The sequence below is a fragment of the Salmo trutta genome, chromosome 13, assembly GCF_901001165.1.
Source record: "Salmo trutta chromosome 13, fSalTru1.1, whole genome shotgun sequence".
Classification (NCBI taxonomy): domain Eukaryota; kingdom Metazoa; phylum Chordata; class Actinopteri; order Salmoniformes; family Salmonidae; genus Salmo; species Salmo trutta.
In genome coordinates this window covers 29,968,550-29,982,078 of record NC_042969.1, presented here as the reverse complement: position 1 = coordinate 29,982,078, position 13,529 = coordinate 29,968,550, and positions in this window count along the sequence as shown.

Genomic DNA, 13,529 nt, shown 5'->3' with positions numbered 1-13,529 from the left:
CCTCAACTTGTTCTGTCATGTTATTGTTGTTGCCTCATGCTTCCTCATGTGGTTCCTATTTTCAAACTATGCCAGAAAGCCATGTGTATGTACAGCAAGTTTACCATGTCATTGCTTACTTATATATATATATATATATATACACACACAAAAATCAAAGGATTTATGGCCAAACATGTCATTGAGATTGCTGTTCTGAAATGAAGAAATGCTCTACTTGCTACTGCTGCTTGGCTTTCATTTTCAGATGCAAATAGACACCCATGACTGTGCTTCTAGTATGTAACTTATGCATGTTCTAATTACTAGTCTGTTGCCCCAGCATGTTCTGACCCAGTTAATGTATGTAGCCTACAGACATGTTTGTCTCTCCCCTATAGCGCCATCCCTCCAGCATTAGCCTAATCTAATCAGAAACAGCATAACCAACTATAACTATGTTTCCATCCAACGTTTTTATGCGAGTAACGTAGGATAACAAATGGCGTGATGGAAACGGCAAATTTGTCAGTACAATTTCCAATTGCAGACAAAATACGCTAGACAATGCAGAATATTTTTGTGTCGGGAAAATGAATTATGCAAGAAATGGTAGTGAATCTTATGCGCAAATATTGATTTAACATATTGGAGTCACGAGATTCTATTGTGTGGTCCTCCCACTACGACTCGGAGAAGAATGCAGTTTATAGGCTACAGATGAAATAAGTTATGATGAACTTTACAGGGTGGTGAAAGAGCACAGTGGTGAGCTTGATGCTCCTCTAAAATAAATATCATGGGTCTTATTCTGGTGACATGATAATAGATGCTTGGCAGCCATTTGACAAATAAAAATAATATTGCTATTTTGTCCATACCTGCACTGTATTTGCGAGTGCACGCTTTAGGCTAGATCGCACGTGCAACGACCAGGGTGGACACATTCGCAATACTATATGACGCAACATTTTTTGGTGACAAAACCATCAGTAGAGTTAAATGCGATAGAAACCCATTTAACTTTGTATTTGTTTTATTCGGTACAAGGGAATTTAACCGCAAAAGGTATTTTTATGTGCAGTATGTCACCAGGCACAGCCTTTTACCGGCAACAATTCGTTTTGATAGAAACATCTCTGGTGGGGACCTGCGCATATTGTTTTTATGCAGATTTTAGAATATTCACATGAAAATAAGTCGCCAATTGGATGGAAACCTAGCTATTGAGAAAAGTACAACCTAGTTTGGATGGAAAGCTAGCTAATACACACTAAACAAGTCCCAGCAGTAAAGCACGTGTTGATGCGTGTACAGCTATGGGGCAAAGCAGATGTTGGCTTAGATAACATGTCAAAAATATTTCATCTTCAGTGTTTATTTAAAACAAATGAGCTATTCCATCTGAACTAGGGTATTACATAATCGTATTACGTTTTTTATTTGAAGTCCTGACTGTAGGAAATGAAAGCAGGAAACAACATGGATTTCATACATGCTCTCTGGGTCTTTTTGTTGGTTCAATTTGTTGCATAATTTGGAACACTGCCACCCCTCTCTCACACACTGGTCCACGCCTCCCCTCAATTGTAGCTTCCTCAGAACAGAAGTTAACAGGTGAGCATGAAGCCCTGGGTGTCCTCTAGCTGCAGCTGACAGTAGAGTTATGGACTAACATTTAGGATGTGTTGGCCAACATATGGCTCCCATTAGTAGGTGAACCATGTTTTTCTCCCTAAAAAGGAAACTGCTCTCATTCTTTCCAAATGAAATTAAGTCAACGCTGATGATAGATCGGTTTTGGGTCTTAGTTAAATACATGTATGATAAGGATATTTGGTAGCTAACGCTTTGTTTGAACTGTACGTTATAACAGCATCATATTGTCATATACAGTTAAGTCAACATTAATTCAGTACCATCAGTATTCATACGTGCCCCATGCAGAATGTGATCCCACCTGCAGCATCATGCTTCAATCTATACTGAACAAAAAAATATAAACGCAACATGTAAAGTGTTGGTCCCATGTTTCATGAGCTGAAATAAAAGATCCCAGAAATGTTCCATATACACAGAAAGCTTATTTCTCTCAAATGCTGTGCACAAATTTGTTTACAATTTGTTAGTGAGCATTTCTCCTTCGCCAAGATCACCCATCCACCTGACAGTTGTAACATATCAAGAAGCTGATTAAACAGCATGATCATTACACAGGTGCACTTTGTACCGGGGCTAATAAAATGACACTCTAAAGTCTGCAGTTTTGAAGGAGCGTGCATTTGGCATGCTGACTGCAGGAATGTCCACCAGAGCTCTTTCCAGAGAATTGAACATTAATTGCTCTACTATAAACTGCCTCCAACGTTGTTTTAGAGAATTTGGCAGTACGTCCAACCGGCCTCACAAACGCAGACCACCTGTAACCATGACCTCCGAATCTGGCTTCTTCACCTGCGGAATCGTCCAAGACCAGCCACCCGGACAGCTGATGAAATGGAGAAGTATTTCTGTCTCTAATAAAGCCCTTTCATAGGGAAAAACTCAGATTGGCCTATGTCCTCCCAGGCCCACCCATGGCTGAGCCCCTGCCGGTCATGTGAAATCCTTAGATTAGGGCCTAATGAATTTATTTCAATTGACTGATTTCCTTATATGAAATGTAACTAAGTGGAATTGTTGCATGTTGAGTTGATATTTTTGTTCAGTATAGAATAGTTGTAAAGACGTCCAGGTGAACTGGAAGCACAGGCCAATAGAACGTGTCCAGTACTGGGTCTGGATCAAGGTTACAGGGATACACAGATTATCTGGAGGGGAAACACGAGGCCAGCCAGACTCAACTAGCCTCCTATTACCAGACTGAAAAAAAGAAAAGATGCATAATAACACAAAAACAGAAATATACAGACAAACGTACATAAACTTAACGATCTTAAACAAATTAAAGAGGGGTTTGTTCTGAACCAACTTCGTTCTATGAATAAAGAATCTTCCAAGAAAAATAAGCAAATTAACAATGAAAATTAAATCGGGGGCATATCAGTTGGGTCAAAATAAAACAGAATTTCAGTCTTCCAAATGAACATTAAAAGCGGTTTCCCTTAAAGTATTCTAAATCAATTAAAATCTTCTGACATGAGCAGTCAAGAGTTTCTGGGTCACAACCATAACACACGTCATCAATAGCAATTTTAAATGTGTACAGTAAAGGTCTTTACTGGGTACACTCTGTGAATGAGTTTATGATACTTCTTTCACCTTATTAGATGTACAATATTTGTTCCAGTTCACTTGTCCCAGGGCTGCATTCCATTATATTCTAGCAGAAGGAATAGTAACATCTTGACAGAGTTTTCTTAGATAATTGTTATTACATTTAGATTTTAAAACATTTCAATTCCTTCAAGCAGAATTGAGACTAGAAATGACTCAACAGTTGCACTTGGAGAATCTCTACACTGCATTCTCCTAGAAGAGGACAGTACCAACAGTTACTGGAAACTCCTCAGGAGTGATTTGAATGTTGTGTGTTCTCAAAAATCTGGATAATGATATAGTCACTCAATAATTGTTGATAATTGTCAGGCGTGTCGTAGAAAGTGGACCAAGGCGCAGTGGGTATCATGCTCATCTTCTTTTATTTATATAAGTGAACACTTTAAACAAAATAAATCGCCGCCAACCAACACTTCCGTAAGGACACAAGGACTATACGAAAAACAACTACCCACAAAACCCATGAAGAAAAACCCCTACTTAAATGTGATCTCTAATCAGAGGCAACGAGATTCAGCTGCCTCCAATTAGAGATCAACCCAAAATACACAACATAGAAATATAAGAACTAGATAAACACAGAAATAGATAACATAGAACATAAACCAAAAACACCGAAACACACAAAACAAACACCCCCTGCCACGCCCTGACCAAACTACAATAACAAACAACCCCTTTTACTGGTCAGGACGTGACAATAATGCTGTTGTCAAACCAGTTCTGGAAGATATAAGATTTGTTTTTACATCTTGTCTTTGTTATTCAGAAAGTATTCACACCCCTTGAATTTAAGGATAGAATTTGGAATATTATTCAAAAGGTTGGTGGAATTGAATTTCTCATAAAATGTGACTTTGAACTAAATAAAATGTCTCTTAAATTAGCCAATATCCATAAGCAAGCATTACTATCCTGGTAAATTGTATACTGTATAAACATACTTTTCCCCACATAGGTGTTTGATTTGGAATGATATAAAATATAAGAATAAATCTTTATTTTTTCCAAAGATGGTTTGAGAACGTTATTTTGTTAATGAGACAATTATTTCATGAAAATGGACAACTGTATAATTATGTTTTTGAATAAATGTGGAATTGCAGTTACGGTGAACACCTACAGGTTTTATAAGACTCTTATCAAGTCTGCTTTTACTCCTGCAAAAGTATACTGGAATTCTACATTTAATAACATTAATTGGAAAGCGGTATGGTTTTTAAATAGAAAGTGGTGTCTTTTAAAATTATTAACTTAATTTATCCAGTTAATCAGGTACTGTCAAGATTTAAAATGTACATTGATGAAGGTGTTTTTTGAATTCTTTGTACTAAGATTTTTGGGACAGATCTTGAGCATTTATTTTTTAGATCAACTGGGACTAGGGTACAGCTTGACGATATGGATGTTTTACTTTTATTTAATCCTCAGGATCAGAACAGTCTACACTATATATTTTTTATGATTGATAAATGTTTTATACATAAATGCAAGTAGGCTAAAGAAAAGCCAAGATTATTAATTTTAAAAAATGTAACTGTGCTCCATAAAAAAAGAAAGTAAAGCAAACCCTAAATGCCTGTGAAGCCTTGTGTATTTAAAAAAAAATGTGTATACCCTTGTGTATAAAGTTAGTCTTTTTTTTGTACACTGTGTTGTAAAGTATGACTGTATATTTTGCTATTTGTTGTTAATAAAAACAATAATAAAAAAAATGATAGTGGAATCAGCAGTTCGCCTTCAAAATTAAAGTCTGAAATTGAAACTAATGCAAACGGATACAAATTGTGGAATCATGCCACAATTGGACTAGATCATGTTTGAAATGTTGTCATATAAATTAAACAAAAACAATTATTATTTAATTTGACCCCCCCCCCCCCATTTTTTTGTTGTTGATGTATTTGAATTCAGAATGCATTGGTGGTGTAATTATATGCACTGTACAGCATGACCTATGGATTGTAATCCCATGAAATGGTGAATCAGCCTACTCAGTGACACTCACAGAAAACAACTGTGTGGAGTTACACAAATCTAAACTCTTATTGTGGGACTCAGACACCACTGAAATGAACAACATTAAGCTCACCAGTCAACCTAAAGTGCGCTCCAAATGTATTGGGACTTTGAAATATTTTGTTATTGTTTTGGCTCTGTACCCCAGAACATTGTATCATTTGAAATTATACAATGACTATGATTAAAGTGTAGTCAGCTGTAATTTGAGAGTATTTTCATCCATATTGGGTGAACCCTTTAGAAATTACACCACTTTTTGTACATAGTCCTCACATTTTAGGGGACCAAAAGTATTGGGACAAATTCACTTATGTGTATTAAAGTAAAAAAAAGTGAAGTATTTGGTCCCATATTCATAGCACGCAATGACTACATCAAGCTTGTGACTTTACACATTTCTTGGATGCATTTGCTGTTTGTTTTGTTTCAGATTATTTTGTGCCCAATATAAATTAATGGTAAATTTAATGGTAAATAATGTATTGTATCATTTTGGAGTCACTTTTATTGTAAATAAGAATAGAATATGTTTCTAAACACTTCTACATTAATGTGGACGCTACCATGATTACGGACACCCCCCCAAAAATGCTAACCTCCCCTGTTATTGTAATGGTGAGAGGTTAGCATGTCCTGGGGGTATGATATATAATGCTAACCTCCCCTGTTATTGTAATGGTGAGAGGTTAGCATGTCCTGGGGGTATGATATATAATGCTAACCTCCCCTGTTATTGTAATGGTGAGAGGTTAGCATGTCCTGGGCGTATAATATTTGTGCTTCTAACTTTCTCACTCATCATTATTCACGAAACAGGTCTAGACCAGGCTAGCCTCCACATATAGTATGATACAGGTCTAGACCAGGCTAGCCTCCACATACAGTATGATACAGGTCTAGACCAGGCTAGCCTCCACACACAGTACGATACAGGTCTAGACCAGGCTAGCCTCCACATACAGTATGATACAGGTCTAGACCAGGCTAGCCTCCACATACAGTATGATACAGGTCTAGACCAGGCTAGCCTCCACATACAGTATGATACAGGTCTAGACCAGGCTAGCCTCCACATACAGTATGATACAGGTCTAGACCAGGCTAGCCTCCACACACAGTACGATACAGGTCTAGACCAGGCTAGCCTCCACACACAGTACGATACAGGTCTAGACCAGGCTAGCCTCCACACACAGTATGATACAGGTCTAGACCAGGCTAGACTTCACACACAGTTTGATACCATGGTAGTAGACACAGATCCCTGCAAGACTGTGGAGTGATATTAGTTGGAATATGTGTGTGTATGTGTGTGTGTGTGCCAGTGTGTGCCAGTGTCAGTGTCAGTCAGGTCCTCATGGGTCAGGTTGGAGTGGACAGCTGTTTCTTTCTCATGGACCCACTGACCTGTCCTGAGACAACACACACTAACTTACCAACCAAGCAAAATGATGAACTGTGTAGTACGTGATCAATCACTAAAATGTTGCAGTGTTTTGATGTTGATGAGAATGATCCAGCTTGACAGCAGTGCAGACTAAATGAGGTATGGTAGTAAGATTATGTGTGTAACTGTGTCTGATTGGTTGAGACGGGGATTCAATCCATGTGGTGCTGTAGAGAAGCACATTACACTGTTGACAATGCTCCTATTAAAGGCAATGTTCCCAACGTTCGCAGAGATCCTATTCACGGTTCACGCTGCGGATGTATGCTGAATTTTAATATACAGTGCATTCGGAAAGTATTCAGACCCCTTGACTTTTTCTGCATTTTGTTATGTTACAGCCTTATTCTAAAATGTATTCAATCGTTTTTTCCAATCATCAATCTACACACAATACCTCATAATGACGAAGCAAAAACAGGTTTTTATAATTTTTTGCTAATTTATTCAAAAAAAATAAAAAAAATATCATATTTACAAAAGTAATCAGACCCTTTCCTCAGTACTTTGTTAAGCACTTTTGGCAGCAATTACAGCATCGAGTCTTCTTGGGTATGCCGCTACAAGCTTGGCACACCTGTATTTGGGGAGTTTCCCCCATTCGCCTCTGCAGATCCTCTCAAGCTCTGTCAGGTTGGATGGGGGGCATCGCTGCACAGCTATTTTCAGGTCTCTCCAGAGATGTTCGATCGGGTTCAAGTCCAGGCTCTGGCTGGGCCACTCAAGGACATTCAGAGACTTGTCTCAAAGCCATTCATTTTGTTGTCTTGGCTGTGTGCTTAGGGTCGGTAAATATCTCACACACACACACACACACACACACACACACACACACACACACTCTCTCTCAAACAGACAGGATATCTGAACCTTCACAGTGACTGCATGTATGACTCAGTCAAGGTAACTCTGACATTCACTCTATATCTATTTATGTAGCTAGCTCACGACACGCACATACTCTAAACCCAAAATGTAACCACATCCATGCACACATCCACAACGTACAGGAGGACACGCACAACACACGCACACACGACACACACACACTCACACGACGCCGCGTAGGCTCAGAAAACAGCTCACGTGAAAAGGTACAGTTACAGTATGATACACTCATATCAGTGGTCTTCAAAGTTTATGTACTGTCTATTTACATGGGATGACAAGATGAGACCGATGGGAGAGAGCTGAACTAGTGGAATGGTCATCTTGTTTTGTCAACACTATGAGCTCATTGATAAGGCTAACTTTACCAGAGGGCATGCAGACAGAGATAAACAAACAGGGTGTCTCTAACCAACTGCCAACATGATCGTGTTTGTATTTTGACAAAACAAGTGGTCTACAGTACAACTGTTAATAGTGGAATAGTTGTTGTGGACAATATAAAAAATAGATACATATTTACACACACACACTCACACACACACCAAATATGTTCTGAGCGAAAGTAAATGTGTCCCATTGACCTTTTCCATAGCCCCTTCACCTCCCTGACCCCCTCACACCCTTACCCTGCTCCGGTTGCCTGTAGGGTTGGATGGGGTGAGGTGCTATTTTCGTACATCTTCCCGGTACACACAGACATGCACACACTCACTGTTGATGCCACTGAGTCGCCATGGCGAAAGGAGAAACAGCTGCTCAAATAGCACACACACCACACACACACACACACACACACACACACACACACACACACACACCAGCATGTTCCCTTGTAAGAGTATCTAATACTTTACTTCTATGACTCTGCTGTCCCACGTTCTCTTTTGGACCAATAGATCACTAGGGTTTGTTCCAAAGAGCACCCTATTCTCTACATAGGGCACTACCTTTGACCAGAGCCCTATGGGCCCTCAGAAGTAGTACACTACAGGCAATAGGGTGCCATTTGGGATGCAAACTGGGTCTGCCTGGGTAGAAATAGACAGGCTTGGGTGTTATTAGTGCTGCTTGCCCTCATCCAGCGGCTTTGGGAAGAAACTAGGTTTTAACAGACAGTATTGAGACAGACACCAAGCTAACTAAATATGGATATTTCACATCAAATGGATCCTATCTCCAGACAAAGCAATAACTTAGGTCTGTTGCGATTGCATCATGCAATAAACCAGAGGAACACAAATATCCAAAGCAAAATGGGTCAAAAACCTTGAGACTTATTAAGAAATGCAGATTATTTTGTAAACTATGTAGAACATTGAGAAATAATGTAGGCCGATGTTGTTTGACTCTCATGAAAGAACAGATGGCCCTCGCAGAAGAGCTTTCTAACCTTCTGTAAAAAGGCATTTCCTGGTTAAATAAGTTAAATAAGAACAAAGTAAACAGCAAGACAAAGGGTGGATTGCTACAGTAATGTTGTGAAGTTCTATAATGCTCTTATACAGTTTGTCATGTGGGTTGATCTGGTGAGCAGCATGGTGTTTCATGTAATACAATGTCACTTTTATCATAAACTATTACAGTACGTGTTCACCTCCAGTGCAGATGAATCCACCTGTTATCTAGTGAATGTGCTACTTATGGCTTTGGAATAGAACACTCTATGGACCACTGACTACAGTGCTGCTGAGTAGAGTTGGTGCTAGGAGTTAGGAGCTAGAGTAGAGATAGGGCTAGGAGCTAGGAGCTAGAGTAGAGATAGGGCTAGGGGCTAGGAGCTAGAGTAGAGATAGGGCTAGGAGCTAGGAGCTAGAGTAGAGATAGGCCTAGGAGCTAGGAGCTAGAGTAGAGATAGGGCTAGGGGCTAGGAGCTAGAGTAGAGATAGTGTTAGGAGCTAGGAGCTAGAGTAGAGATACTGCTAGGGGCTAGGAGCTAGTGTAGAGATAGTGTTAGGAGCTAGAGTAGAGATAGTGCTAGGGGTTAGGGGCTAGAGTAGAGATAGTGCTAGGAGCTAGAGTAGAGATAGTGCTAGGGGTTAGGAGATAGAGTGGAGATAGTGCTGGGGGTTAGGAGCTAGAGTAGAGATAGTGCTAGGGGCTAGAATAGAAATAGTGCTATTTGTTAGGGGCTAGAGTAGAGATAGTGGTAGGAGCTAGAGTAGAGATAGTGCTAGGGGCTAGAGTAGAGATAGTGCTAGGGGTTAGGGGCTAGAGTAGAGATAGTGGTAGGGGCTAGGAGCTAGGAGCTAGAGTAGAGATAATGCTAGGGGCTAGAGTAGAGATAGTACGAGGGGCTGGAGTAGAGATAGTGCTAGAGGTTAGGAGCTGGAGTAGAGATAGTGCTAGGGGCTAGAATAGAGATAGTGCTCGGGGTTAGGGGCTAGAGTAGAGATAGTGCTAGGAGCTAGAGTAGAGATAGTGCTAGGAGTTAGGAGATTGAGTGGAGATAGTGCTGGGGGTTAGGAGCTAGAGTAGAGCTAGTGCTAGGGGCTAGAGTAGAGACAGTGCTAGGGGCTAGGCACTAGAGTAGAGATAGTGCTAGGAGCTAGAGTAGAGACAGTGCTAGGGGCTAGGGGCTAGAGTAGAGATAATGCTAGGGGCTAGGAGCTAGAGTAGAGATAGTGCTGGGGATTAGGGGCTAGAGTAGAGATAGTGCTAGGAGCTAGAGTAGAGATAGTGCTAGGGGTTAGGAGATAGAGTGGAGATAGTGCTGGGGGTTAGGAGCTAGAGTAGAGATAGTGCTAGGGGCTAGAATAGAAATAGTGCTATGGGTTAGGGGCTAGAGTAGAGATAGTGGTAGGAGCTAGAGTAGAGATAGTGCTAGGGGCTAGAGTAGAGATAGTGCTAGGGGTTAGGGGCTAGAGTAGAGATAGTGGTAGGGGCTAGGAGCTAGGAGCTAGAGTAGAGATAATGCTAGGGGCTAGAGTAGAGATAGTACGAGGGGCTGGAGTAGAGATAGTGCTAGGGGTTAGGAGCTGGAGTAGAGATAGTGCTAGGGGCTAGAATAGAGATAGTGCTCTGGGTTAGGGGCTAGAGTAGAGATAGTGCTAGGAGCTAGAGTAGAGATAGTGCTAGGAGTTAGGAGATTGAGTGGAGATAGTGCTGGGGGTTAGGAGCTAGAGTAGAGATAGTGCTAGGGGCTAGAATAGAAATAGTGTTAGGGGTTAGGGGCTAGAGTAGAGACAGTGCTAGGGGTTAGGAGCTAGAGTAGAGATAGTGCTGGGGATTAGGAGCTAGAGTAGAGCTAGTGCTAGGGGCTAGAGTAGAGACAGTGCTAGGGGCTAGGCACTAGAGTAGAGATAGTGCTAGGAGCTAGAGTAGAGACAGTGCTAGGGGCTAGGGGCTAGAGTAGAGATAATGCTAGGGGCTAGGAGCTAGAGTAGAGATAGTGCTGGGGATTAGGAGCTAGAGTAGAGCTAGTGCTAGGGGCTAGAATAGAAATAGTGCTGTGGGTTAGGGGCTAGAGTAGAGATAGTGGTAGGAGCTAGAGTAGAGATAGTGCTAGGGGCTAGAGTAAAGACAGTGCTAGGCACTAGAGTAGAGATAGTGCTAGGAGCTAGAGTAGAGATAATGCTAGATGCTAGAGTAGAGATAATGCTAGGTGCTAGAGTAGAGATAGTGCTAGAGGCTAGGAATGAGAATAGAGATAGTGCTAGAGGTTTGGAGCTAGAGTATAGAGATTGCTAGGGGCAAGGCACTAGAGTAGAGATAGTGCTAGGAGCTAGAGTAGAGACAGTGCTAGGGGCTAGAGTAGAGATAGTGCTAGGGGCTAGGAGCTAGTGTAGAGATAGTGCTAGGGGTTAGGAGCTAGAGTAGAGACAGTGCTAGGGGCTAGAGTAGAGATAGTGCTAGGGGCTAGGAGCTAGTGTAGAGATAGTGCTAGGGGTTAGGAGCTAGAGTAGAGATAGTGCTAAGGGTTAGGAGCTAGAGTAGAGATAGTGCTAGGGGTTAGGAGCTAGAGTAGAGATAGTGCTAGGGGTTAGGAGCTAGAGTAGAGATAGTGTTAGGGGTTAGGAGCTAGAGTAGAGATAGTGCTATTGTAACCGATGTGAAATGGCTAGTTAGTTAGCGGTGGTGCGCGCTAATAGCGGTTTAATCGGTGACGTCACTCGCTCTGCGACCTTAAGTAGTTGTTCCCCTTGCGTTGCAAGGGCCGCGGCTTTTGTGGCACGATGGGTAACGATGCTTCGTGGGTGTCAGTTGTTGATGTGGGTCCCTGGTTCGAGCCCAGGTTGGGGCAAAGAGAGGGACGGAACCTACACTGTTACATTATGCGCTAGAATAGAGATAGTGCTCGGGGTTAACGGCTAGAGTTGATATAGTGCTAGTGGCTAGGAGCTAGAGTAGAGAGTGAGCTAGGGCCTAGGGGCTAGAGTAGAGATAATGCTAGGCACTAGAGTAGAGATAGTGCTAGGAGCTAGAGTAGAGACAGTGCTAGAGTAGAGATAGTGCTAGGGACTAGGAGCTAGAGTAGAGATACAGTACTGTTAGGAGCTAGAGTAAATATAGTGCTAGGGGTTAGGAGCCTAGGGGTTAGGAGCTAGAGTAGAGATAGTGCTAGGGGCTAGCAGCTAGAGTAGAGATAGTGCTAGAAGCTAGAGTAGAGACAGTGCTAGAGTAGAGATAGTACTAGGGACTAGGAGCTAGAGTAGAGATACAGTACTGCTAGGAGCTAGAGTAAATATAGTGCTAGGGGTTAGGAGCCTAGGGGTTAGGAGCTAGAGTAGAGATAGTGCTAGGGGCTAGCAGCTAGAGTAGAGATAGTGCTAGGGGCTAGGAGCTAGAGTAGAGATTGTGCTAGGGGCTAGAGTAGAGATAGTGCTAGGGGCTACGAGCTAGAGTAGAGATACTGTAGTGCTAGGGCCTAGGGGCTAGAGTAGAGATTATGCTAGGGGCTAGAGTTGAGATTGTGCTAGGGGCTAGAGTAGAGATACTGTAGTGCTAGGGCCTAGGGGCTAGAGTAGAGATTGTGCTAGGGGCTAGAGTAGAGATTGTGCTAGGGGCTAGAGTTGAGATTGTGCTAGGGGTTAGGAGCTAGAGTAGCGATAGTGCGAGGGGCTAGGGGCTAGAGTGGAGATAGTGGTAGGGGCTAGGCACTGGAGTAGAGATAGTGTTAGGAGCTAGAGTAAATATAGTGCTAGGGGTTATGGAACTAGAGTAGAGATAATGCTAGGGGCTAGAGTAGAGATAGTGCTAGGGGCTAGAGTATAGATAGTGCTAGGGGCTAGAAGCTAGAGTAGAGATACTGTAGTGCAAGGGGCTGGGGCTAGAGTGGAGATAGTGCTAAGGGCTAGGAGCTAGAGTAGAGATAGTGCTAGGGGCTAGAGTAGAGATAGTGCTAGGGGCTAGAGTAGAGATTGTGCTAGGAGCTAGAGTAGAGATAGTGTTAGGAGCTAGAGTAGAGATACTGTAGTGCTAGGGCCTAGGGGCTAGAGTAGAGAATGTGCTAGGAGCTAGAGTAGAGATAGTGCTAGGGGCTAGGAGCTAGAGTAGAGATTGTGCTAGGGGCTAGAGTAGAGATAGTGCTAGGGGCTACGAGCTAGAGTAGAGATACTGTAGTGCTAGGGCCTAGGGGCTAGAGTAGATATTGTGCTAGGGGCTAGAGTTGAGATTGTGCTAGGGGCTAGAGTAGAGATACTGTAGTGCTAGGGCCTAGGGGCTAGAGTAGAGATTATGCTAGGGGCTAGAGTTGAGATTGTGCTAGGGGCTAGAGTAGAGATACTGTAGTGCTAGGGCCTAGGGGCTAGAGTAGAGATTGTGCTAGAGGCTAGAGTTGAGATTGTGCTAGGGGCTAGGCAGTAGAGAAAATACTGGTACAGGAGCTGAGGAGAGTAAGTGAGTGAAGACTGACCTCTGCTGGTGGAAAGAAGGAGTTGCATCTGTCATGGAACTGTTCTGTAGCCCACACTTG